This window comes from Pollicipes pollicipes, unplaced genomic scaffold (genome assembly GCF_011947565.3).
Source record: "Pollicipes pollicipes isolate AB1234 unplaced genomic scaffold, Ppol_2.1 Scaffold_5756;HRSCAF=6815_pilon_pilon_pilon, whole genome shotgun sequence".
Classification (NCBI taxonomy): Eukaryota; Metazoa; Arthropoda; class Thecostraca; order Pollicipedomorpha; family Pollicipedidae; genus Pollicipes; species Pollicipes pollicipes.
Window position 1 is genome coordinate 65,861 of NW_023596752.1, and position 27,750 is coordinate 93,610.

The 27,750-nt window shown below is 56.9% G+C and overlaps 1 pseudogene; it reads right to left on the reverse strand.

Moving 5' to 3' along the window:
* Positions 1-12,005: 12,005 nt before the first annotated feature.
* LOC119104072 (post-GPI attachment to proteins factor 6-like) lies at positions 12,006-26,291 on the reverse strand (annotated as a pseudogene).
* Between the last annotated feature and the right edge of the window lie 1,459 nt (positions 26,292-27,750).

The window sequence follows — 27,750 nt, forward strand, 5'->3', positions numbered from 1 at the left end:
AACGCTTACACGTGTGCTAGCCGTTAATGTTTAAAACAGTGCCGTAACACACACACGCGCGCACACACACATGCACGCACGAACGCGCGATGTTTTCTCACAATTATGAAATCCATGCCAAAACGCAGGTACGTCAGTATACCGGGAGACCCGTGGAAACGCCAAGACTCCATGCCAATATGTCCAAAATATTATGACAAATCAACGATTCCAGGTAGTACACGTGGTCACCTGTGAGCAAGTTAACAAGAACATAACGCGCAATTCAAAAGGCCTGTGAATGATCGTAATTGTTGCAAATCTGTGCAGATCCTGACAAGAAAAAGTATTACAATAATCAAGCATGCAAGCTTCTATATCATAATGTAAGACGCACGGCACTATGATAAGGCTTGCACAAAACATCAATGTCTAGGCCGGAAGGTTTCGATGGACTGTATCGCAGATCAGAAGGCAATTCGCTACAGGAAATCAGTGTCAAAATCAATCAGCAGACAAGTACTGCTGAACGTACCTTACCTGAACAACGGCGCTAGCAATCAGTATTTCGCGATGGTGTTTGCGAGTTTATCCTCTGCCAACGTTTACCTACACGCAGCGATTCTTACATCTTTGGTCCGCATTGTCTTATGCCGTTGCTGAAATGTGCACCTAAAAGTTTAAGTATGTTATGATGTGTGCCATTGGTGTACGTATGTCGACTACTTCCTCCCCTAAATGTGAGCGTGCGCACTCCGCAGATATGTGTCCCCAGGTGTTCATCAAACAAGCCTGAGCGCCATGCATTATTCTTCTCACATACAATTTTACTGGAAAAAGATTACAAGACATTTTGTGTGCATCCTGTGCGTACAGAACCATATACCATATATTGCGTATTCTGCTCCATTCTGCACATTTTACTTTCGGTTCATTGAGACCATCGGTATAGGAACAGGGGGCCAGGGTTCCATGGACCCCCACTTTTCAAGGTGGGGGGCTTGCAATGTTAACTGCCCCCCCCCCTCAACTTTTCAGCTTAAGGTTGCATTTGGCTTACTTTTGCACTACATATAACATGCATGCAGATTTACCTAGTTCACCAGACATTGCCCTTAAGATGCGGCATCTTTTTCGTTTGCTCATTGGCCATCGCTTAGTGTTACAGCCGCAAGGCCGACGCCGCACGGGATGGAGACTGAAACGCCGGGCGTGGAGGCTGTTGTTGCTATGACTTGGGAGCGTGCATGTTTAAGATCATATTACGTAGTTTTTTATCAGTTTTCAGTTATGACAACATCTTGAGCATATTAAGACGAACATGGGTTAGCCATGTTAATGGAAATTAGAAACCCCATTTCATCTACAATCTACCATCAGGGAGAACTCATATCTCTGAAGAACACAGAAAAACACGGAACTAGGGTCTGTGTGACAATTATTGGACTATCTGCGGTGATCAGGGATGTTGTTGCGTCAATGAGGGTTCCTGTGCTGACCCGGGGCTAACTGTGCGGGTCAGAAGGCCTCCCGTGTCAGGAATGGGAACAATGCGGTATGAGATATCCTTCTAATGGCCTCCGGATCGACCAGGCGATCCCACCCCGTGTCGCCAGAATTATAGCCAGAAGACACTTTGTGATGGAACGGAATGGACCTTCAGCCCTTGACCGGAAATGGTAATGTACCCCTGATGTTCTACTCAAGAGGCTCTCACGCGGAACGAAAAGGAGTCTCATTGTTGTTGAGTAGAGTGGGATTTCATTATTGTTGAATAGGATGGGTCGAAATCAGCTTGAAAACGAGCAAGTCTATGCCATGTTCGCCTGAGAACGTTATTTTTTCAGAATGCACTAGTGAAGCAAATTACATCAAAAGGCCTGAGCATACCCGCCCACAACCTCGAGAGCAAGGACAAGGATGGTCTGGGTTGCAGCTTCCGTAAAACCAAAAAGTCTCGGTCACTTCAAGTGCCACCAGACGGCGGGTGCCGCGTTAATCCGTCTTCTGGATAGATAACTACTGGCAAAAACACGAAAAACAGAGATCCTACCTTCACTCTTCCAGTTCAATCACCAGATTCCAGCCCCACTTCACGGTGCTTTAGGGGCAAATCCGTTACTTTCATCAGTCAAAAATTGCACACGTGAAATTTGCGCTCAATACTTTTACTATGCTTTACAATATTTTAGAATACCTTTCAGGAGCGCCGTCATTTTCGTCCACCCGTTGGCCACAGCTTGGTATCAGCTGCTAGGCCGACGTTGCGCAGCCCATGGAGCCTTCAACGCTTGGTGTCGGGGCTTGTGTTTCTATGATTTTTTAGTGCGCATGCTCAAAATTACTCTAGATGCATATCTAGCATAGCAGCCATCACATTTGAATAGAGGGCGATAACAACCTCCATCTCTAACCCCTCCCGCCGGTCATCGGGCTCGTTTTCCAGAAAAAAGTTCCTGAAGTACACCCTGAGCTTGGCCGTCCACCTTGTGAAACGTTCCTACGCCTTTGATTGAGACATGTATGACAAGTTTAATGACGCTTTTGTGACAGTCCTTTTTATTTCGATTTCGGCAAAGAAGCCTGGCACGAGCTAGTTCCATGAACCAAAACGTGCAAGTGTCATCGGCGTGTTGCATGTGCGACCATAGCCTTATATATCATATAGCTGGAAGAAAGGATGAATCCAGACATAGCATAGGTAATAAAGTTTACCAGGATGATAGTTCAGATACTCTCACTGCACGTGAAAACACTGAACGCGACAAAGAATGCAACAACTTGTGGGAATATTCCGTTTACCGAATGAATAGGGTCGGTATAGTGAGCATAATCGAGGAAGACTTGATAGCATATCATTCTTCGGTATCGCACTGACTATTTCCTGACTGTTTCCAAGAACCATCTCACAGATTTGACAGTAGCCTGGTGCTCTTCGCAAACTCAGTGCACAACTTGAACGTATAACTATAGGTAATAGCCGTGCACCACCCCTAGCTCTAGTATTTGTTTTCATTCATCTGTCTTTCGAAATGGGGCTTAAATCAAGGTTGTACATCGGATATATTGACGAAATTTGTTACATTGGAGCCTACGAGACTGACTGGCTAGCTACCCCAACATGTCTGTCATACCGGCACAGAGCACTCAATAAAGTTGATTGCTTCCCCGACACCTTATTTGCAGTACCGCTAGACGGGACCTAAACCACAGTAATACGCTTCAAGCCCATGGTGCCCCGATTATACTACACTTCGCGTCGGCCCGTCCATGACTAAACAACAAGCAGGCATGAAATCTCAAATATTAAGAGCGTTGCGCGCCTCTTCTGGCCTTCAGTCGTGTGAGCATAACGTGTTTAACGTGACTGGTGTGTTCGTGTAAGTTAAATGGTAAGTGCTCCTCGTTTTCCATGACCACGTATACCCGTAAAAACGAGTGCCCGGCGCCGCTTGTATTGCACCTCCCCGATGTAATTCCTGATCACGTCCAAAAAGAAGCCGTAAAAAGGTGAAATAAACGCATTCTTCATATGTGGAGCACGTCTTCATAGATGACGTAATGTGAGAACAGAGATATACCGCGCTACCACTGCACAGCGAAATGACTGCAAACAGGGACGGGCGCAGTATGTCGTGAAGAGGAAGGGGGGGGGGGGGGAGCACGCAACATTGTGATGCCCCCTAGAGTTTGGGGTCCCCTCCAAACAAATTCTGCCATCAACTTTCAAGATAAAAGGGATAGGTACATTACATCCCCAGCTTTTTAGCCAAAGTAGTGCTAGCTTTTATCCTTTTTTTTGCTCTTTTTAGCCCTCGTTTTCTAATGGCTGCGCAGCATCACATGGGTTCCAATACTTAAATCATTTGTTTATGCATAAATGTGCACGTATATACGTCTATATACACACATACATTTTCTATGTATATACGTAATAGTAAATACGGGACCCCACGCAAACAATATGCACGACTGTAGGGTAGCATGACTAGCAGTCCTCATCCTAATTTCATTTTGGCTGACCGCTCCAGGAAACCCAAGTGTCCCGTTGGGGGTAAAAATTCCTCATGTATTGCGCCAAAGGATTGAAAATGAAACGAAAAATGGGTAAGACATCAAATCTCCAGGAACTTAAGTACAGAGACGGTTCAGGTGGGATAATGGAAGCGTAAGATTTCAGGCCGGTTCATTGGACACCTCAGTGGCGCACGTATACAGAAGGTGCGCACATCGTTGCGAGGAAAACATGACACGTAGACACGTCAAGTATACCTTATGTCGAATTAAGTAATCGCATCGCGCGGGTAGCTTCATAGATGCAGCAGTGCACAAGAAACACTAGCTGTGACGAAGACATTTTAACGCCAAGAGACGCCAAGTATCAATATATTGAAATTGTTGCGCGCAATCGTCAACTTTGTTCGAGGCAAGTAAGCATGCATCATCTTGGAACGTCACATGAGCAGCGTTTTCATGTCAAGTGCATCTAGAAATGACGCCTTAGTCATTGCATTGAACACCTTGACCTAATTATTGGTACTGGTCATTTATTGCTGCCAATTCAACCTTGTGTTTCGATAAGCTTTCCGCACGTGCTGGATATGGGGTGTTTCTATAGCACTATATTAAATAATATTCATTCTCATTCAACGATATTCACTGCTGACCACGAAAAATTTTTGATGATAGCTTGCTATTGCTGAAAACCCATCCCATAGTAACCACGATGCTGGTGTATGATGCCGGAAATGGTTGTTAACTTGAAGATATTTGTTATTTGAACTTGTTTGAATTTAGTAAACCGAACTTATGATGTCTGCATTATGCTGACAGTTGAGCAGTCAAGATGGGCATCCTGAATTGTACACTGCTGCTGTCGATTTCGACAATTAGATTTTCGGGCACAGCGCGGCTATAATTCCATTTCATATTACGCCTGCTTTCAATATTCTTTAGCAGCCCAAAATGCAGGCAAAGCTTACCGGGCTCAACTTTGACAATCAGCGACTAATGCTCGGTCAGGCGCCACCAGCCGGCTCCATTGCGTCGTGGAACGAACATGGATCTGTTACTTAGCTAGTAATCCGGCCGGCCAGCCTCACTCGCGTGGTCTTCGTAATGGTGTCGACTGTATGCGCGCGGCCGGCGCTGGACGCGGCAACGCTGCCTGCCAATAAGGGTGATTATTCATACCCTGGCGGCCGCTGTAGGAACTAGTTTGGAAGCTTTGGTCTTTGGACATTCTGTACCTTGGACACTACGTACATTGGACATTCTGTACTTTGGACATTCTGTACCTTGGACAATATGATATGGACCCGATACGGACCCGTTGAGTCATGGGCAACTAAATGTCCGTTGGGCCAATTCATACCTAAGGCAGGCAGCCTGCTGGAGTTTTTTCTGCGGTGGTGTGGTGTAAGGGAAGATAATTTGGAACACGATACTGTTGCAGGCGACCAACATGTGTTTCACACACCAGTTAGTAGTAATACTGATCAAGAAATATACGACAAAGCAGCCATACGATTGATCCGCAATCAGTCATGCAGGAGGCAGCCGGGCCTGCACAGTGGCCGCCGACGGCAGACGGGAGCAGGGCTCAGATCAGGAATATAGGTCAGAAAGGCCTTCATTCTTTGGCTTGGTTGTTGTAGGAGAATTTCGTGTTATGGCCTTTGTTATGTTGTTTTTGGCGGTTTCAAGCTTCTGAATCCGTTTCCACCTAAAATGCTGCGGCAAGCCTTATGTCTTGAAAAGCAGCCGGCGAAATAAGGGCGCATCAAAAGTCTGTCGCACTGTGAGCCTTCGATTCACATTAAAATCATCACCAGCCTATGTCCAGGCCTATTTTGCCATCTACCCTGTGAGGGCAGATGCCTCCTTAATGACCCAAAATGCCCACCCGTCCATGGAATTTCGCGTCTCCAGGAAGGACTATGTTGAAATGGACGAATAATCCTGGGAAGGTGGATAGCCTTATTTGCCGCATGACATAGATGTGTCGAATAGGCAACATTGCGCACCAATGAGAAATAGCCCTAGATTCATATCTACCATAGCAGCCGTGACATTTGAATGAAGAGTGATAACAACCTCCATCTCTTACCCCCCCCCCCCCCCTCCCCGTCATCTGGCTTGCTTTCCAGAAAGAGTTCCTGAAGTGCACCCTGAGCTTGGTCCCCCACACTTTTTGAAACGTTCCTGCGCCTGTCACTGCGAACTGGTACTGGAATCTGGTGGCGGAACTGGGAGAGCGCAAGAAAAATATATATTTTTCGTGTCGCTGCGGCTATTAATCTGTCCAGAGGACATCCTCGAAACTACGCGAAATTCACGCCCAGTGCTGTCTTTGAACGGTGCAAATTGATTTTCAGAGACTTTCGGAAGCCGCCTGGCATTCTCCACAGCGGCCGATACCGGCGGGTTTTTCAGGGATTTGCAACTCCGGCCATCGCCGTTTTTGTTGCTATGATTGGAAGTGCGCAGGCTGAAAACTCTTCGTGCAATCTTCCACCACTCCGTTCTGTAAAACCAGATGGACGTTCTCAGGCCAGCATGGGTTAAGCTCTTTCATTACTGAGTTTATTTCGGTCCATCAGATTGAACTGCGAAGACCAATGAGATCCCACACCTTTACCGCGCAAGGGGTCCCCGGGTAGAACACTGGGGGCACATCAACGTTCCCGGTCAAAGGCTGTCATTCCGTTCTTACGCGGGTGCCTACCGCCATTCTGGCGACACGGAGGCGATGCCGCTTGGTCGGTCCGGAGACCCTTAGAGAGATGCGTAAAACGTTGGCCTCCTCCCTGACACGGAGCCCTCTGAGCCAGGCAGTTGGCCCCGAATCGACGCAGAACTCATTGACACAACATAACTTCTTATCGCCGAAGGCGGTAGCGCAGGTTCCAGTTCGGCCCTTGGCTGAAATGGCGCACAGGGCTCCTCGTTCGGTATTAGGGGCCCTGACTGACACAAGGCCCCTTTGTTGCCTCCTTGTGGGCTCTCAGCATGAGTTTTCACATATCCTTGCACCGTCAAAGGGCCCCGACCAACGCAAGAGATCTCCTGCCATTCGGGGTCCCGTCCCTGTCCGTGATAAGCAAATGTTCTTCTCGCCTACTCGGGCCCCTTGCCAATACCTTGGCCCCGTTAAGCGCTGTGGGCCTACGACCAACACAGAGGGCCTCTCATTGACTCAAGCGCCCCTGCCAATATAAAGCACAGGCCCGGCCCCTTGTCCCTGCTTGGGAAATAGACCCTCGGGCCAAGGCCGATACGGCACAGATTGTCGGGTACTGATGGTGCATGACCGATAGAAGCCCTTATCGACACGGGGACCCCCAGTTGGCGCAAAAGGCCCTCTGGCATGTGAGAGCCCGGCCCTTAATATGACACCGACCAGACCTCCGCACACTCCAACCGAGCCCTTAATCATAGGCCCCGAGCGGCTCTTCAGCCCTCGGGGCCTGGGTGGGAGCACGCGTCCTGTACCTCCCCACCCGCGCCACTGTTCTGTACTGGCACACTTAACGCTGGCTAAAACGAAAATTTAATAAAACGAGCAGCATTGGGCACATCCTGACATAAAATGTAAAGTTAAACGCGACATGCTCCCCGTTGTTGTTCATTTACACCAGTTGTAGCTACACTGCGTCTACACTCATTTGTCCCATTGACTCGGCCCACCCGGCCCAACCCATTGGCAACGCGTCGCGTACCGGTGCTAAGCAACGCTGACGCGCACCAGCAAGGGCGGTTAAGGACGGCCATCAAAGGGCGTGCGCACCACCCGAGCTGCTCCCTAGATCGCCTGGCACCTGTTGGCATGGTACCGATGACAATTGGCTCAGAGTGATAAACCCCAGCTGGGTCAGCGGTTGCCTTGTTCTCGCAAGGTGACGCGAGATGAGGTGATCCTCTGCAGACTACGTATTGCTCACACTTACGCAACCCACGGCTTTCTATTGAGGGAACGGGTAGGCCTCTCTGCCTGTGTTGTTGTTCTCACCGCTTGCTATGCGATTAGATCGTGTCTGCGCATCGTAAAAGAACGTCTGCGTCACTTTGGACAGCGCGTCCTGCCCCTGCCGTTCATACTAGTGACATACATTAGTGACATACTAGAGGACAACTCGCACTTTCTTGAATATAACCAGACCTTCTTTGTTCTTGAAGTATTTCAACTTCGGGGCTATTCACACGGTTCATTATTAACGTATGATGGCTCGTTATAGGCGCCAAATGGTCTGCAGTCGGCGTGCCCGAAAACACCACTAAGCAACAAAAGATCGTTTGGGAAGCAAGGCATTGGCCGAAGCTGGACCATCAGCACGCTGGCCGGCTGTTCTTCGTCCCGAGTTTTTCTAAATTTTGATACGATCTGGCGTCAGTAACGACGTAGCACCACGAAAGCCGGCCAGCGGACCGCTGTGTGCGGGGGGCACTCGGCGCCGCGCTGTACGGCGCATACGTCGTCAGCGGTGCTCAACACCGGCCGGCCTGGTTAGTGTGTATTCCGCCCTGGCGGCACGAGGAGATCTACGCCTAATGGACGAGCGCGCCACTTGAGCTTCGGCACGCCGGCACCACGTCCGCCCGCACAGGACACACCCACCGGGTCACGTGACGTGGAGTGACGTCAGTGTCGGCTAACCTGACAACGAGGTCCGGCGGCGCGTCTGACCGCGCGACACAAACACCGGCCACCGAACACCGCCCGACCGGCCATCGCACCTTCCCCAACACGCACCATGGCAAACCGCGCAACGTCAAAGAACAATGATGGCAAAGGCCGGAATAGCATTCGTGCCTGTTAGCGGCTGATGATCAAAACTAATTATCGCAAATGCCACGCGACGAATCGAGTAAAATATTATCAAAATACCTGCTATGGACAATGGCTACGCCAGAGCTTGATTCATGGCACACAAAAATCGTACATTACGAACACGAGTACAGCGTTGGTGTTTTCGCACGGAACAGGCTGACCGACCGGGAGGACGGCTCGATTGACCGCCGTCACGCCGGGCCCCCTGAACACTTAGAGACGCGCGTGTCTGAAGAAGACAAGCGACCAAACGGTAACACAGTGGTGGCGGCGGGAGCTCCGTGACAACAACGTCTTCACAGATGTCTGCCAGCCATGCCCGTCCGAGGCTCCGTAAAAGGTCGAACGTTCCCGCTAGTTCCGGATGATCTGGCCAGTTAGCTGAAGCACGAGCGTGGCCAAAGAGTCACGAGGTGGTGGCTGATGACGTCTCAGATGGGCGGTGTGCCGCCGACTGTCACCATCAGATGACTCCCCGCCAACGCGTGCCTCCGACCACGGAGACCCAGACTGCAACCGCCCAGGCGACGGCTTCGAAGTCGGCCGATGTCGCGACGGAGTGGTGGGTTCTCTTCCGAGGGTCGGGCACGCACCCCGCACCTGGCCGCGGCCCGACCTCCGTCTCCTCCGAGGGTCGGGCACGCACCCCGCACCTGGCCGTGACCCGACCTCCGTCTCCTCCGAGGGTCGGGCACGCACCCCGCACCTGGCCGCGGCCCGACCTCCGTCCCCTCCGAGGGCCGGGCACGCACCCCGCACCTGGCCGTGACCCGACCTCCGTCGCAGACCACACCGGTCGGGCTGGCCGCCAGCCGTGGCAGCGCGCCGCCGGCGCGAGCGGGCGAGATTAGGACGGCAGCAGGGACCCGGGCCCGGGCACGGACCACCACTCGATGTGGTACACACGCCGCCGACGGCCGGACGCCGCTAATGAGAGGCCGAAAGACTAGTGTTTCGGACGTCCACGCCACGCGCGGCTCTGTTCTGACTAGGTCACGCGAGGGCGCGCTGGCGGCGGGCTGCAGCCACACACCGCCGCTGTCGCTGCAGCCGCCCACCGCACACATTCAGGCGACGAGGCCAATCTAACAGCAATCAACAGAGTGAACCAGGCGAAGAGCCCAGCTGCTCACCAGCCACACCACACAATGATAAGCCCGTTAGAGGACAGCACTGCCGAGGAGCACGACTATTCACAGAGTGAGCGAGTCCCCTGGACACGGACCGGCTGGGCTGGCGAGGTCGGCCCAGCAGCGCAGCCTCACGAGCTCGGACGCCGCTCCGGCCGGCAGTCGCCGCCGCCCTGGCCGGCGGCGCCGGCCCGCCGGAAGGCTCCAGCCGGCCTACTCAGACATGCGGCACGCCGGCGGTACGGACCAACAACCGGCCCTATTACAGGCAGCTGGAACGTTCGGCTGAGAATTTTAGAAGTGGGGACAAAGGACGACCTCAAAATGCGCCCACAACTGTGTCGCCGCACAGAAGACAAGCACATGTCGCGTCTCTCGTTTCGAGTCGTTCACGGGTACCGGTCGCTGCGGTTGAGAATTTGGCATGAAAACGCTTCACCGTGCGAGTTTAATACCGCCTGGCTATATTTGTTTGCCCAAGACGTCACGTTTACTTTTCTTCCAGGGAACGGCGGCATGAAGCGCGTCGACAAATGTCCATAGTTACCGTGGAAGCTCGCACGGATCGCTCTGGCGTTGATGCCGCCGTGCAAACGGACGGCGGGCGGCGAACCCCCTACGACGGGCTGCCAAACAGTCCGATGAAAAAACAAAAACAGGACGGTTATACATGCCATAAACGACCTCCACCTCTACGGTGCCCTGAAAAACAAGTGGTATCATCTGACTGGCAGTCCGTGGCGTACCGCACAATAATGACAACACAGCCGGCGCTGGCCGGCTCCGGGGCGGACCCGACGACCCAGGGTCGCCAACATGGCGGAGACAGGCGCGGCGGGAGGGCGACCGACCGGGCGGGATCGGCCGGCACGACTGGCCAGGGGCTGCCCGAGCGCGTGTCGGCCCGCCTACCACGACAGGCTCAGCGACAGGCGGCGCCACTGGCGCGTCGGGCCGACCACAGGCGACTTGACGCCTTGCTCGGGACTAGCCCATCCACCCTTGCCGTCACCAGAGGACGCCCTGCACGGTACGAGGACTGAAAACACGACCCGCTATACGAGATACAGGGACGAAAAGAAGCCATGACGGTACAAGGACTCAAAACACGACCCGCTATGCGAGATACAGGGACGAAAAGAAGCCGTGTGCAGATGCCTGCTTTCAAGAATGAGCAAAAAGCGGTACATTAACGGGCACCAAAACAAGTAACATCTATTAAAACAGTCCCTCTGCCTCACCTCAGACTGAACAGCTATACAATAGGATTGTAGTCCAAGATCAGGGGAAAAACATAATGGCGACGACAATACAGCCCACAACAGTGCGACTTACGGAAAATACTTGATTCCATCATCGACCTGGTATCAAATGGAATGAAGCTCAGGGAGTGACACTAAAAGACACCCAGACCCCAATAACCAGGCACGAGAGGCCTTCCCCGCCCCCAATAACCAGGCACGAGAGGCCTTTCCCGGCCTCCAATAACCAGGGCCTTCCTGGACCGTGGCCTGCGTGTGACGTGGCTTTGGACAGTACGGAGCCGGGCGCCGGCCTCCACGGCCTGTATGCGGCCGTCCCGATCGCCGCTCACCTGATTGAGGAGCGCGCCGCGCCGGTATCATGCCGATCCTAGCACTCGCGCCATATCATGCACTACAGATTACGACCCACTGCGGGTCACAATCACACAAAACGGGATGGCAAGCGAGCCGCCGCTACCGAGCCCAAGTGGACTGAATGGTACGTGAACGAAGCCTACCCTACGAACGACCGATTGTCACAACGAAGCATAGGTGATTCAAAGAACGGCAGCCGCCGTTCATACCTGAACATCATGGCACCTGGCAGCGTGGCCGCTCCGAGCTGGACGCGACGGCACGTGAGTCAGAGCTCCTCAGCTAGAGATCAGTGGCACAACTGATACCGATTATCCACTGAAGCCTCGTCGAGACTAGCCTAGCCTGCGCCTAAGTCCGATCGATGCCCTGGTGAGTGGCTCCGCCGCACAGGCGGCCACATGTGACCGGCTGTCTTTCTCTGCGCTGTAGGGGCACTGGAAGGTGGCGGCGCGAGCGGATGGCTGGCCGCCGGGAGATCAGCCCCAGCCCAGGTCAGCGGAGTGGCAGCGGCCTCACGCCACTGCAGCGCCCCTAGCGGCGCGACTCGCAGTCGGCGCTGGTGTTGACCGTCTGCTGGCTGAGCTCTCGCCCATTGCCATCGCCGCCGCCGCCGCCGCCAATGCCGACGCGCAGCACCTTGCCGGCAGGCGAGGCGCCCTCCAGGCTGAACAAGCCATCAGGGCGCCGGCGTGCCGGCAGCAGGAACAGAACTGAGAGCGCGACGCAGCAGTGCCAGGCCGAGTGCGTGTACTTGTAGTTCTCCTCGGTCTCCAGCAGTGTGTAGCAGACGAGGCCGGCGCCAGCGATGGTGGCGCCCGGCAGCAGGCCCAGCAGCAGGTAACGCCAGCGGCGGGAACAGCGCCCTCTGCCGCCGACAGTGCACCACCTGCCGGGCGGCCACGCACGCCACTCAGCGCACGGAGACAAGACCCATCACGATCACGATCAGCAGAGACAGGGCCCATCGCGATAATGATCGGCAGAGACAGGGTCCATCACGATAATGATCGGCAGAGATAGGGTCCATCACGATGACGATCAGCAGAGACAGGGCCCATTGTGATCACGATAAAAACAACAGGGTCCCATCACGATCACGATCAGCAGAGACAGGGCCCATTGTGATCACGATCAGCAGAGACAGGGCCCACTTGTGATCACGATCAGCAGAGACAGGGGCCCATTGCGATCATGATCGGCAGAGACAGGACCCATCACGATTACGATCAGCAGAGACAGGACCCATCACGATCACGATCAGCAGAGACAGGACCCCATTGTGAGCACGATCAGGAGAGACAGGACCCCATTGTGATCACGGTCAGGAGAGGACAGGACCCATTGTGATCACGGTCAGCAGCAAATACATGCTCACTTGTAGATGCAACGGAAGCGAGCGCATACGCACCAGGTGGACAGACCGGCAATGGCCCGGCTTTGTTCAGCATTACAGATTCTGCACCACACTACGGCGGGCAGAGCTCGGACCGCCACACTACGGCGGGCAGAGCTCGGACCGCCACACTGCGGTGGGCAGAGCTCGGACCGCCACACTACGGCGGGCAGAGCTCGGACCGCCACACTGCAGCGGGCAGAGCTCGGACCGCCACACTACGGCGGGCAGAGCTCGGACCGCCACACTACGGCGGGCAGAGCTCGGACCGCCACACTGCGGTGGGCAGAGCTCGGACCGCCACACTACGGCGGGCAGAGCTCGGACCGCCACACTGCAGCGGGCAGAGCTCGGACCGCCACACTACGGCGGGCAGAGCTCGGACCGCCACACTGCGGTGGGCAGAGCTCGGACCGCCACACTACGGCGGGCAGAGCTCGGACCGCCACACTGCGGTGGGCAGAGCTCGGACCGCCACACTACGGCGGGCAGAGCTCGGACCGCCACACTGCAGCGGGCAGAGCTCGGACCGCCACACTACGGCGGGCAGAGCTCGGACCGCCCCCCCCCCCCCCCCCCCCCGTGTCTGTGACTCGGCCCCCGCGTCTCAGCCTAAGCCTCCACACCACTGCGCCGGCGCTCACCCAGGAGGTGACCATGCAGACGAAGGCGGTGGCGACGGGCACGACAAACACCCAGAGCCCGGTGCGGTCGTACTCGACGCCGAGGGCCACCAGCATGGCACCGCCCACGTTCAGAAGGGAGCTCCAGGCGGGCGCCAGGTCGGCCATGGCCACCAGCGTTACCCAGAAGGCGAAGATGCCGGCGTAGAAGTCGCAAAACTGCATCACGCTCAGCCGCATCAGGCAGAAGGCGTACTTCTGCTCGTCGCAGGCGTGGTAGAACTGCGTTCAGGCGGCCAGTGGTCAGAGCAGGCGGCCCGGCAGACAAGCACCGCCCACAGATGCCTCCAGCAAGACCCAAACGAAACGATAACAACATCAGTTTATGTTTATCTAATTGGGGTCTGGTTGCGTGTCATTCAGGCCTAATGTGCTCAGTAGCCCAAACTGTATGGCGCTGCCGCCACCCGCCTCTAACCCTGACAGGAAGAGCGGGCACCGCCGGGAATCGAACTCCGTACCCCTGCCTGACCAGGTGTCGGGATGCACATGCTCAGGCGAGAGTGAGCAGGTGGCAAAGCGAGCGGAGGATGGCAGCACACACGGCACCGTCGGTCAGTCAGTGCCAGGCCGGCCGCCGCTGCGGCGCCGCGGCCGCTCACCGTCGAGAAGAACATGATGAAGGCGTACACCAGCGCCTCCGTGTAGAAGCGCCGGCGCAGCGCCAGCACCACGGCCGGCGCGAACAGCACGTTACTGATGGTCAGCAGCAGCGTGCCCAGCAGCAGCTGGAAGTCGGAGGTGGCGTGCGAGGAGTCGGTGCAGCCCCAGCCGGCGTACCCTGGGGGCCGAGCATGTACACAGCGTACGCAACTCCACGAATGGTGAACCACGACGACACACACATGTAGAATGCACACGGCTGGCGTACCTCGGCGGCGCCTGACCGCGGCACACCAGACGACTGCAGCACTGGCCACACACGGTAGGGACTGCCACACGTGACGTCAGGCGCACACCGCAGCACGCCAGACGACTGCAGCACTGGCCACACACGGTAGGGACTGCCACACGTGACGTCAGGCGCACACCGCAGCACGCCAGACGACTGCAGCACTGGCCACACACGGTAGGGAACGCCACACCTGACGTCAGGCGCACACCGCAGCACTCCAGACGACTGCAGCACTGACCAAACACGGTACGGACCGCCACACGTGACGTCAGGCGCACACCGCGGCACGCCAGACGACTGCAGCACCGGCCGCACACGGTAGGGAACGCCACACCTGACGTCAGGCGCACACCGCAGCACGCCAGACGACTGCAGCACTGGCCACACACGGTAGGGACCGCCACACCTGACGTCAGGCGCACACCGCAGCACGCCAGACGACTGCAGCACTGGCCACACACGGTAGGGACTGCCACACCTGACGTCAGGCGCACACCGCAGCACGCCAGACGACTGCAGCACTGGCCACACACGGTAGGGAACGCCACACCTGACGTCAGGCGCACACCGCAGCACGCCAGACGAATGCAGCACTGGCCACACACGGTAGGGAACGCCACACCTGACGTCAGGCGCACACCGCAGCACGCCAGACGACTGCAGCACTGGCCACACACGGTAGGGAACGCCACACGTGACGTCAGGCGCACACCGCAGCACGCCAGACGACTGCAGCACTGGCCACACACGGTAGGGAACGCCACACCTGACGTCAGGCGCACACCGCAGCACGCCAGACGACTGCAGCACTGGCCACACACGGTAGGGAACGCCACACGTGACGTCAGGCGCACACCGCGGCACGCCAGACGACTGCAGCACCGACCGCACACGGTAGGGAACGCCACACGTGACGTCAGCAAGCAAAGCCCTGCGTTCCTGTTTGGTTTTTGCATTATAAGTTCAGAGCTCTCACGCTGAGAGTTATGGGCCTTCCGTATGCCGCAAATCCTGGTCAAACAACAATCACACAAAGATTGGTTATACTGTAAAAGCCCGGCGTCTCAAGCTGTTTCTTATCACCAGTTTTCACACTGGCTACAGCCGCTGGGTTACGATCAATGACGTCATTCACGACCTTGATCCATCACCGGGTTAACATGTAGGCATATGGACAGCTCCAGGCTACTGATAATGAATGGAGGCCGCTCGAGGCCGGCGTGCACAGGCGTAAGTCATGCCTTAATGAGTCATGCGTTATCGAACAAACACAGAAATCAGAATTTTTTGTAGTGCACGTTAAGGTCGCAAATTTGATTTGCGGGACTCACCTGGAAGCGTTGCTTCCATGCTAATGTGACCTTCGATCGTGCAAGCCGTGCGAAGAATAGCATACGTGACAGCCGACACTAGCTGCGCGGTGGCTCCGTACGTTCGCGAAGGTCATGCCGCGTGTCGCTCGACGCTAGGCCCGACACAGGCAGCGTGCGCTACCGCCGGCCGAGCGCCGACAACACCTGCGGCTGGCCGTCACCGGCGGCCCTACAGGCGGCCGCTCGGCTCAGCCAGCCAGGCCGACACTGCTGACAGTGGATCAGAGCCGGCCGCCGGACGGCGGCGCTCATGCCCAGGCAGGCGCGGGGGCATCGGGACGGCCTTACCATGCTTACCGGCCCAGCACACGCAGGTGGAGAAGACGAAGCCGCCAGAGAAGTACTGGTAGCAGCCGCCATTGGCGCCGCAGCGCGCCTGCAGGCATGGCGCCGACTCGATGTGGAACACGAGCGCCGTCTGATCCCCCGGACACGGTACCGTTGGCGTCTCACTGCCGGGCAGACACGATCGTCAGGCGGCTGTCCGCTCAGCCGGGCACACGGCCGTCAGGCGGCTGTCCGCTCAGCCGGGCAGCGTTCGGCCGCCATCACAGGGCCGGTCCAGCGGCGCTGCAGGGAGCGGCCAGCCCGCCGTCCGGCCCTGCGAGCGGCACACGCTCGCGCCCGGCCCGCCGCCACAGGCGCAGCAGACGCGATCTCACGGGGTAGGCCGGGCCAGGCCGGAGCGCGCCTCTCACCTGCCGTACAGCTGCTGGCGGTAGCAGCGGACGACCAGCGTGAGGTACCAGTCGCCCGGCTCTGGGTACGGCAGGTGGGTGACGTTGTCGAGCCGGCCGCCGCTGCCGCCGCCGCCGGTGCTGTTGACGGAGAGGCGGACGCCCGAGCTGCAGCGGCCGTCCGGCAGCAGGCGCGCCCGCACCCAGTGCGACAGGCACCCCGTCACTGACACGTTCGCCGCCGATGTGTTCTGTCGACAGCACGGGGCGGTATCAGCCGCGCACCAGCACTCCACGGCGTTGGCGGGACTGCTCGGGTGACGGACATGGGACGCCACGAAGATGGTGAGCCTCCAGGACGCCGCGAATTGCCAGCTGCACGATTGCTAACGGCGTTATCAACCAAGCGATTACATTCCTCCCAATGGCATTTGAGCACAATCAAACTTCATCTCACATCGTCCATAACATACCTCGGCACATCCCAACATTGGTGACGATACATGCGTCCCTCATAAGAAACACACACAAAAGTAGCCAGTACCATCAGCCAGCGACTGGTGCTGGCCGGCCGACTGACCAGCGAGTCGGGCAGGGTCAACGCCACGGTCAGCGTGCCGCCGATGTCCTGCACCGGCTGCACGCCGAACGTCAGCACCGACGGCCGGCGCGTGCTGATGTTGAGCCGCGCCGGCGGCCCAGCCGTGTCCGGAGCTGGCAGCTGGTCATACACGAACGCCAGGCTGCCGGCCAGCGTGCGCCGGCCCAGACCCACACTGGAGCGGGGACGCAGACCGGGGTCAGAGTAACACCACCCAGACCCACACTGGAGCGGGGACACAGACCGAGGTCAGAGTAACACCACCCAGACCCACACTGGAGCGGGGACACAGACCGGGGTCAGAGTAACGCCACCCAGACCCACACTGGAGCGGGGACACAGACCGGGGTCAGAGTAACGCCACCCAGACCCGCACTGGAGCGGGGGACACAGACCAGGATCAGAGTAATACCACCCAGACCCACACTGGAGCGGGGGACACAGACCGGGGTCAGAGTACGCCACCCAGACCCACACCGGAGTGGGAACACAGAACGGGGTCAGCGCAACGCCACCCAGACTCACACTGGAGCGGGGGACACAGACCGGGGTCAGAGTAACGCCACTCACGCATCGGGCTTAGGTCAGCATACCGGACGAACATCAAACAAGCAGACAGCCAGCACTTCAGCTGACACCGGCGCCGGCTGTCATTATCGTTGCCGGCGTTGTCGCTGCCATTGGTCCAGGAACAATCTAGCTCGGCTCAACGGCAAACGCGTTCTGAACATTGTACATGAACCTCAGCAGACAATGCCTGTCAGCCGGAGCTGCCGGCAGATGGGCCAGCCCACCTGTTCCAGCATGTGTCGTTCTGGGCGCCCGCTCCACCGTCCCGCCTCAGAGAACGCCACCGGAATGAAGGCAGTGCGCGCCGGCCTCTGGCAGTGGATCTCGCTCACCAGCATGTACTCGTTGTCGCGCTGCGGCTCCTCACAGTCTGCAGAGGACAGCTCGGTGAGGTGAGGTGAGGTGAGGTGCGGTGAGGTGTGATGAGGTGAGGTGAGGTGAGGTGAGGTGAGGTGAGGTGAGGTGCGGTGAGGTGAGGTGAGGTGAGGTGCGGTGAGGTGAGGTGAGGCATAATGAAGTAAGGCGAGGTGAGGTGAGGCACAATGAAGTAAGGTGAGGTGAGGTGAGGTGAGGTGAGGTGTGGTGTGGTGTGGTGTGGTGTGGTGTGGTGTGGTGTGGTGTGGTGTGGTGTGATGAGATGAGATGAGGTGAGGGGTGGTGAGGTGAGATGAGGTGCAATGCGGTGTGGTGTGATGTGGTGAGGTGAGGCAAAGTGAGGTGAGGTGAGGTGAGATGAGGGTGAGATAAGGCATGGTGGGGTGGGGTGGGGTGGGGTGGGGTGAGGTGAGGTGAGGTGAGGTGAGGTGAGGTGAGGAGAGGTAAGATGAGGTGAGGCATGATGAGGTGAGGTACGGTGAGGCGTGGGCGAGGTGAGGTGAGGCGAGGTGAAATGAGGTGCGGTGCGGTGGGGTGTGGTGAGGTATGGGGAGGTGAGGTGAGGTGAGGTGAGGTGAGGTGAAGTGCGGTGTGGTGAGGTGCGGTGAGGCGTGGCGAGGCGAAGTGAAGTGAGGTGAGGTGAGGTGAGGTGAGGTGAGGTGAGGTGAGGTGAGGTGAGGTGAGGTGAGGCATAATGAAGTAGGGCGAGGTGAGGTGAGGCGCGTGATGTCAGGTATGGTGCGGTGAGGGGTGGTGAGGTGAGGTGAAGCATAACGAAGTAAGGTGAGATGAGGTGAGGTGAGGTGTGATGAGGCATGGTGAGGTGAGGTAAGATGTGGTGAGGCATGGTGAGGCATAATGAAGTAAGGTGAGGTGAGGTGAGGTAAGTTGTGAGGCATGGTGAGGTGAGGTGAGGCACAATGAAGTAAGGTGAGGTAAGGTGAGGTAGGGTGAGGTGGGGGGCTGAGGCAGCAGCTGTCCCAGATAGCCGCTCTAAGCTGGTCGATACATTGATGGTTTCAATCGTGGCGCTTACGCATCGCTTCGTCTTACAGAGGCTGACTTGGCCCGAACCGCGAAGGCGCATCAGCAAGCGAACGCCAGAGCCATGCGTCAGGAGTTCAGTGCCATCCTCGCGAGCCACGGCGCCACTGAAGTGATGTCACCGACGGGCCAACAGGCTTATTCCAGCAGCCCACAACGTACCGGGAATGGGTCCTGACAACGTCGGCGCCAATGCCTATCCTTGGCGTTCATATTAAGGGCGTAACACGATCAGTCAAAGCTAAAAAAAAGAGCGAAACATCGCCGCCTACTAAACCATCGGAAAATAGCCGTCCCTGCGTTCACCGCCGCAGTCGGCCAACTGCGACCGGCATTCCGAGTACCCAGAACGTCGCCGCGTCACGGACCTTCGTGCTATCACTTGCACAGTGATCCCAAGGGCAGCCCCACCTAACCACGCGTCACTGGTGACGTCAGCGACCGCGCTGCCTGGCGTGGCGAGCGTCACGACTTCCCAGAACGCCCCAGATACCAAGTGCACGTGTTTACACAGCTGTTGCATTATCACGGGCTCCTGCGCACACGGTGTTAGCTGATCGGTTATCAGGGCTGTCGGGCGCCGCGACCGACCGCCCCCACACACACGATCACCGAACCGAGCCCTGGTGAGAAGGCCAGCGTCCTGACCACCGGTGCGCCCGCACGGCACCCAAAGATCGCGATGGCAGCCGGCCATGTCGGGAAATGACTCGCAGAAAATATCCATCGGACCATAAGCGTGTGCAACATGATTCCGAGCAGCATTACGCATCAAAACATAATCGCAAAAGCCCAGGCCAGCCGAGCTGACTGGCAGTCGGCGGCGAGCGGGGCGGGGCGGCGCCACCGCCGGTATCGCTCCCAATCAGCTGGTCTGAGGTCCATGAGCGCGCTGTGCCTGCGCCGTGCACACATGCCGCTAGATCAGGGCTGCTTTGTAAAGGCATGCTCGATGCCTGATGTGGTAACACAGGTAGTAAATGCGCCTGACCACGGCCGCGTGAGTAGCACCGTCTGATGGCGAGTCGGGCCCCCTGACCCGGTCGGGCGGCGGACTCACTCTTCTCCAGCACCACCTGGATGCCGAACTGGGCGGTGGCGTCGGGGAGGGGCGTCAGGCGGACATAATGCCATCTGTCGGCGGCCGCGTCCAGCCGCAGCAAGCAACACGCCGTCCGACAGCTCGCTGCAGTTGACGCTCCTGTCGGCAGCCGGCCGCGGAGAGCACACCGGTCAGTGCGGCGGCAGACGGGCGGGACGGGACACGGGCGGCTGCCAGTCCGCGGCACCGAGGTGGGCCGGCCGACCAGCAGCCCAGCGTGCCCACCGACGGGAGACGAGCAGGCACCAGAGCACGGCCTGACGCGACATGGCGCTGAGCCGCCCAGGCACCAGAGCACGGCCTGACGCGACACGGCGCTTAGCCGCCCAGGCGCCAGAGCACGGCCTGACGCGACATGGCGCTGAGCCGCCCAGGCACCAGAGCACGGCCTGACGCGACATGGCGCTGAGCCGCTCAGGCGCCAGAGCACGGCCTGACGCGACACGGCGCTGAGCCGCCCGGGCACCAGAGCACGGCCTGACGCGACACGGCGCTGAGCCGTCCAGGCACCAGAGCACGGCCTGACGCGACACGGCGCTGAGCCGTCCAGGCACCAGTCCCGTCCACCCAAACGCCACAGGCCGCTCACAAGGTATCTTCACATACCCCGAGCAGCTGGAAACACGCAGGTGCCCGACTATGTAGAGGCTGCCGCAGAGCCCACCAAAGAGCATCGGTTTTGGTAACATCGCATTATAGTAATGACAAAACTTATACGTTTTATCTCTAGAAGGTCTGCCACGAACACTGTTTTTTGTACATTACGAAAGTGATGGTGATGGTGGACCCCTGGCACGCCATGCTGCCGGCCGGGCTGCAGCTGGCGGCGCGTCGACTAACGTACGTGGTGAAGGGTCCGGCGGCTGTGTCGGGCAGGGACAGCGCGCTGGCAGAAAGCGTCAGCGGGCAGGAGCCGCCGCCGACCGCATCCACACACTTGGAGACGTTCACCACAGCAGAGAACACGCCGGCCGGCACGACGAACCTGACAGAGGGGGGCGTGTCAGATGGTCGGCGTCGGTCGGGGGCGTGGGGCGTCGGTGACAGGCGTGGGACGTCGGTCGGGGGCCTGGGACGTCGGTCGGGGGCGTGGGGCGTCGGTCAGAGGCGTGGGACGTCGGTCGGGGGCCTGGGACGTCGGTCGGGGGCGTGGGGCGTCGGTCGGGGGCGTGGGAGGTCGGTCGGGGGGGGGGGATGGGGCGTCGGTCGCGGGCGTGGGGCGTCGGTCGCGGGCGTGGGGCGTCGGTCGCGGGCGTGGGGCGTCGGTCGCGGGCGTGGGGCGTCGGTCAGAGGCGTAGGGCGTCGGTCAGAGACGTGGGGCGTCGGTCAGAGACGTGGGGCATCGGTCGGGGACGTGGGGCGTCGGTCAGAGACGTGGGACGTCGGTCGGGGACGTGGAGCGTCGGTCAGAGACGTGGGGGCGTCGGTCAGAGGCGTAGGGCGTCGGTCAGAGACGTGGGGCGTCGGTCAGAGACGTGGGGCATCGGTCGGGGACGTGGGGCGTCGGTCAGAGACGTGGGACGTCGGTCGGAGACGTGGGCGTCGGTCAGAGACGTGGGGCATCGGTCGGGGACGTGGAGCGTCGGTCAGAGACGTGGGACGTCGGTCTGGGACGTGGAGCGTCGGTCAGAGACGTGGGGCGTCGGTCGGAGACAAGGGACGTCGGTTGGGGACGTGGGGCGTCGGTCTGGGACCGCGGTATCCATCGGCCGGAACATAGGCCACTACCGCTGCCAGGTCAAGCCGGTGGCCGCATTGGCCAGCAGCACGGCCGAGACGCCTGACTACGCTGGTCGGGGGAGGAGAGGCAGCTCGTGCAGCTGGCGCCGGTGTCTGTTGCCATAGCTATCCTCGGCGGCGGTGCAGCCGCCCAGCTCGCCAGCCGTGAGGACGACGGTCGGCTATGCCGCGCCACAGCGTGACCGCTGACATGGGCCCAGCTCGCCAGCCGTGAGGACGACGGTCGGCTATGCCGCGCCACAGCGTGACCGCTGACATGGGCCCAGCTCGCCAGCCGTGAGGACAACGGCGGCTATGCCGTGCCACAGCGTGACCGCTGACATGGGCCCCACCAGTCAGACGTGACGGCGGCCGCTCTCGGCCGGCGTCTGGAAGTGATTGGTGGTGTAGGCGACAACACAGCGCCGCGGCAACTCTGGATACATCATGTCATCCAATGTCTGACTGAATGAACGTGAATAACATAGCGATGCTGGGTGCGGTTCATGCAAGTCCATCGCGTTCTCTCCACCACCTGTAGTGCTGGGTGCTGTTGATTTTCTGCGTGAGGATGAGCTTCTGGTGCGTGGTAACCTCGGGCACGAGCGTGATGACCTTCCCCTGCGGCTCGAAGCGCGCCTCGGTCTCCAGCACCGTGTGACATGTGGGCCCAAGACCCTGCAACAGCGGCCATGTCAAGCACGCCCAGACGGCCAGCAAGGCCCGCTGCCTGCCAGGATCGCAGACGGCCCCGAGCGTGGTCTCTCACGACGGCACTGCTATCGCATCACAACACTGCACCCTGGCATTTCAAACATGACCGCACGTATCAATGGCGGGTGGGACGTAGCACAGGGGCCACACGGCAGCAACCAAGCCCGAGCATCATTAATCAACAAATGCCAGGGGTCATAATCTTCGCCAGGCTCATGTCGGTTAAAACGAGGCCAATGAAAAAAAAAATTCAGCATCAACAGCCAGCACACCATTGCCAGCCTCAACACCATGATAGTCGCTGACCAGCCGCCCGGCAGCGGTGGCCCGACCAGCAGGGGAGCCGGGCGGCGGTAACCGGACCGGCAGGGGCCGGGTGGCGGTGACCGGACTGGCAGGGGAGCCGGGCGGGGGCCTCAGAACTGGTAGGGAATGACTGGACAGGCAGAGGAACCGGGCGGCGGTGACCGGACTGGCAGGGAAGCTGGGCGGCAGTGACCGGACCGGAGGGGACCTGGGCGGCGGTGATCGGACCGGAGGGGAGCTGGGCGGCGGTGACCGGACCGGAGGGGAGCTGGGCGGCGGTGATCGGACCGGAGGGGAGCTGGGCGGCGGTGACCGGACCGGAGGGGAGCTGGGCGGCGGTGACCGGACCGGAGGGGAGCTGGGCGGCGGTGACCGGACCGGAGGGGAGCTGGGCGGCGGTGATCGGACCGGAGGGAGCTGGGCGGCAGTGACCGGACCAGCAAGGGAGCCGGGTGGCAGTGACCGGACTGGCAAGGGAGCCGGGTGGCAGTGACCGGACCGGAGGGGAGCTGGGCGGCAGTGACCGGACCAGCAAGGGAGCCGGGTGGCAGTGACCGGACTGGCAAGGGAGCTGGGTGGCAGTGACCGGGACCGGCAAGGGAGCTGGGCGGCAGTGACCGGACCGGCAAGGGAACTGGGTGGCAGTGACCGGACTGGCAAGGGAGCCGGGTGGCAGTGACCGGACTGGCAAGGGAGCCGGGTGGCAGTGACCGGACTGGCAAGGGAGCCGGGTGGCAGTGACCGAACTGGCAAGGGAGCCGGGTGGCAGTGACCGGACCAGCAAGGGAGCTGGGTGGCAGTGACCGGACCGGCAGAGGAGCCGGGTGGCAGTGACCGGACCGGCAGGGGAGCCGGGCAGCAGTGATCGGACTGGCAGACGAGGCCGGGCGTCCGCGCGCCCACCTTCTGCGTGATGCGCGTGTCCTCGGCCAGGATGAAGCCAGCGGCGAACCAATCGCCTGGCAGCGGCGCCGCCACCGTGTACCGCAGCCACGAGGAGTCACTGTGCGTGCTGATGCTGGCCAGAGAGGTGCGCTGCAGGAAGAAGTTCTCCGGGAACTCGGCCCCCAGCGGCGATATGACTGGGTAGCTGCCATGCTGCAGGTACCTGGGCATGGGGTCAGTCAAGCCAGTGATGTGCAAACTGTTTAATGTAGTAAGAGCTGCCACACAAAGGGCAAGACAGATGCCTCATGCAATTATCATGGCAGTTGCTTCAGAATAATGAAGCTATGGTGGTGGTGGTTGTGGTGACATTCTGGTGGTTTGACATGCTAGCTCTTCTGAACACCAAAACTGCCTTAGCTAAAGCCATGACTATCAAAAGTTTCCAATGTTATTGTTTTTAGAACACACATTCAATTGTGATTACCAAAGGCAGGCTTGAACCCAATAAATTCAGAACATCTGAAATATTGCTCATGTTGATTGAGCATTTTCTTTGCTGATAACAGCATGGCTTTACACACTTCCATGATGAAGAACTACTGATGCATCTGCCCTCCAAATAGACATGTGTTGCATGTTAATGTCAAAACCTTGCGGATTGAGTGTAGCACAAAGAGAAAATCCTAGCAAGAAAAAATCCTTATCTGATTAAGATGTCCATCCAACAACTTTTTGCCTGATTGATTACATCACAGTTAATCTTCCTAATTTCTGCCACACCAGAATATACTCAAATTTGAACAATACCATAGTAAAATTATGGTGGAATGGAAGCCAATGGCTAAGTAATAGCAAGAACTTTACATTGTGCAATATTTGTATTACATAGGCAGCCACACAGATATTTATACTTACAGGGTGACATTTCTTGCATCACATCTTGAATTTGTTTCATTTGCCCTAAAGGAGAATGTTGCTAGCTTCACTTGCTCTGGAGCTTGAAAATGGAACAGCTGCACATCCTTGTATGAGCGGAATTTGAACAGCTCTCTAGGTGACAGCTTCTGGTATGAAGAAATGCTTGAGCCTAGAAACATCCAGCCATTGTAGCTAGCTGTCTGAGCCATTACCACACATTATCCCTGCCCATTGCTGATAACCTAAATCACAGTTCTGAGCTGATGAGTACATTACAATTTTGAAATTTGCACTATAATACTATATATCACAAAGCTCATAGGCAATTTGTGGCCCTTCAAACCAAGCTGCAAACATCATTCAAGGTTCATTATCATCAAACAATTAACTTTAAATGACAGTGTGCATAGAACATTGATACTTACATTATGAATTTAATGAAAATTATTCCCATGCCAGAAATTTTATGCAAATATTGTAACAGATTTGGTGCTGAACACAAAGACATTGTTCTCTAATTGATACCACACTCATCTGAAGAAGCCAATCTGTTCATGCACATGGGCATTTCAATTTGTATCCATCCAAATAAAGAATTTGCAGCATTTTAAGCATCATTACTATCCTGATAGATCAATCATCATTGTTATCCTGATAAACAGCATTACCCTAATTAAAACACCAGACCATGCAACCAAAATACAGACAACACTTACACAATTTTACACAGGAGGTACACTGGTAGTTCTCTAACACCAATGCAATATTCAGTAAAAGAACATGTGCACCAACCAATTGTCACATCTCATAATGGTGTGCCAATTACCAGTGTTGACAATATTCATATTACATTTGGCATTTGCCACTGAAATGGAATATCATGGCTCAGCAATAGGCATGTATACACTACATTTCATGTTCTCTGTCACCTGGCTCCCATGTGAGCCATGTTGCATAGCCCATATAAGGTGCTGATGAACACCTACCTGTTGTGATAAAGCTATGAGCAAGGAGCAGAAGCCACAACAAGGGCATTTTCTTCTCAAGAGTAGCCATTTACTTCCATACAAGCTTGCCAGCAATGGCAAAAGGCTTAATGTTGAAACTGTCACATCATTGCTCAGATGAACCCTTGGATCTTGTCCTTTTTAGACCAGAGGCTCCACAATGTTGTCATGCACGCACAAACCTGCCTTCAGCAAGCTCAACATCCCAGTTCCCAGTGTTTTTCACAAGTGCATTGCAGCCAGGCCCGGCGCCCGATTTTCGTTACCCCGCAGGATCTGCAGGATAGCTTTTGATTGGCCAGTGACTCACAAAACGCCCAAAGTGGAACCGCGGCAAGGTTCTGTCGAAAGGCTATTTGCACCAAACTGATGCGGTACCCACTCCGTTATCCACGCTTACACACAACAGGGCTTATCTTTTCACAAGGTTCAAGTCCGACCTCAACATCACGCTCCTGCGCGGCCCCGCGCACCCTGCCACCAGCCACTATCCAACGCCCGACCCACGGCGATATCAAGGCTGATCAAGGCGAAATGCTCAACCTGCTGTCGATCGCAACGTACGCAGATAGGAAATGCAAGGAGAGGCTAAACGGCTGCCAAAACGCGGTCACAACCCTGCGCCTCTGCCCTGTGGGGCCAACCGACACCAAACCTTCACCATCTAATGCCGCTTAGTCGGAAACCTCTCCTCTCCAATAGATGGTGACAACGGGTCAGGTCAAAGGTCACCAAGATGCCAAAAATCATCAAACAGGCTGTAGACAACCCATACTCCAAGCCTATACTACAGATTAGCACATAACCCTTACTGACCGGTCTGCCACGGTCGGTTGCCGTTACTTTCCTGAGCATGGTGGTCTTGGATCGAGTCGACGATTACAAAAAAAAATATCACAAACCACCAACTTTAGCGGGAGGAAATCCCACGCTCCGAGCTTACGGGATCAATCGGTACAAAACCTTTCCAATCGATGGGCCACGGTCGATAACCTAGCCTAGCCAAAACACGGTGACCTCAGACGAGGTCAAGTGTCTCCAAAAATGCCCGAAATCACCATGAACTGATCTGCAGGCAACCCCATGCTCGGAGTTTTTTAGGACCGATAGGCATTTGCCAACCGATGCGCAATTGGCAGTAACCTTTCCTTTCCAGACCGTGGTGACGTTAGGTGGGCTTAGGTCACGAAAAGCGCCCGAGTCAAACATAAGCCCATAAACGGTCTCCTGAGTATCAGGAGATCGTTTTCGCCGCTGTACGAACGGCAAAACGCGGCGAAACAGCCCACACAACGTTCGTATACTAACCTTCAGGAGCACGGCAATGCAGAGAGCTGCTCGAGAACTGTATACTATTTGGCAAAGTCGACAAGACGTCATAGCGTGGTCACCTAACAATAATGTGACTACTTAGCTGTCATTATCACAGCTGGCCGCAGTGGCGATGGCTCAACCATTTCCACAAAAGCATAAATAATCTATGCACAATGAAATCCCTCCAACAAATGGGCCCATTCCGGTTGTACGGTTATTTGGAGTACACGAATTTCATGGCCTACTCTGGGTTTAGAGTAGCTCCAGCGGAATGAGACGATGAACATATCCCTACCACTTGCCCCGCACGCTGCCAAGAATGTTTCGACCATATGGGCAAAATTGTTTCAATGATGCTTGGTATACCTTAACAGTGCAATTTGACCCAGGGGTGAAATTTCCTGTTCAGTTGGGGGAGGGGAGAGGCTGGAGCCCCTTCTTTGAGGTTGGCCAGATCCGTGGAGGAACATGCTTAATAGCGCACTTTTGGGGTCGGTTTCGCCATTTCCTAGCGCTCTGCCCCCGAACACATGTTGTTGATCATGTTAGCCTGCCCAAGGGGCAAAAGTTGGGCTGTGTTTCTCTATTCCAACATACCAGTCTCACCGGG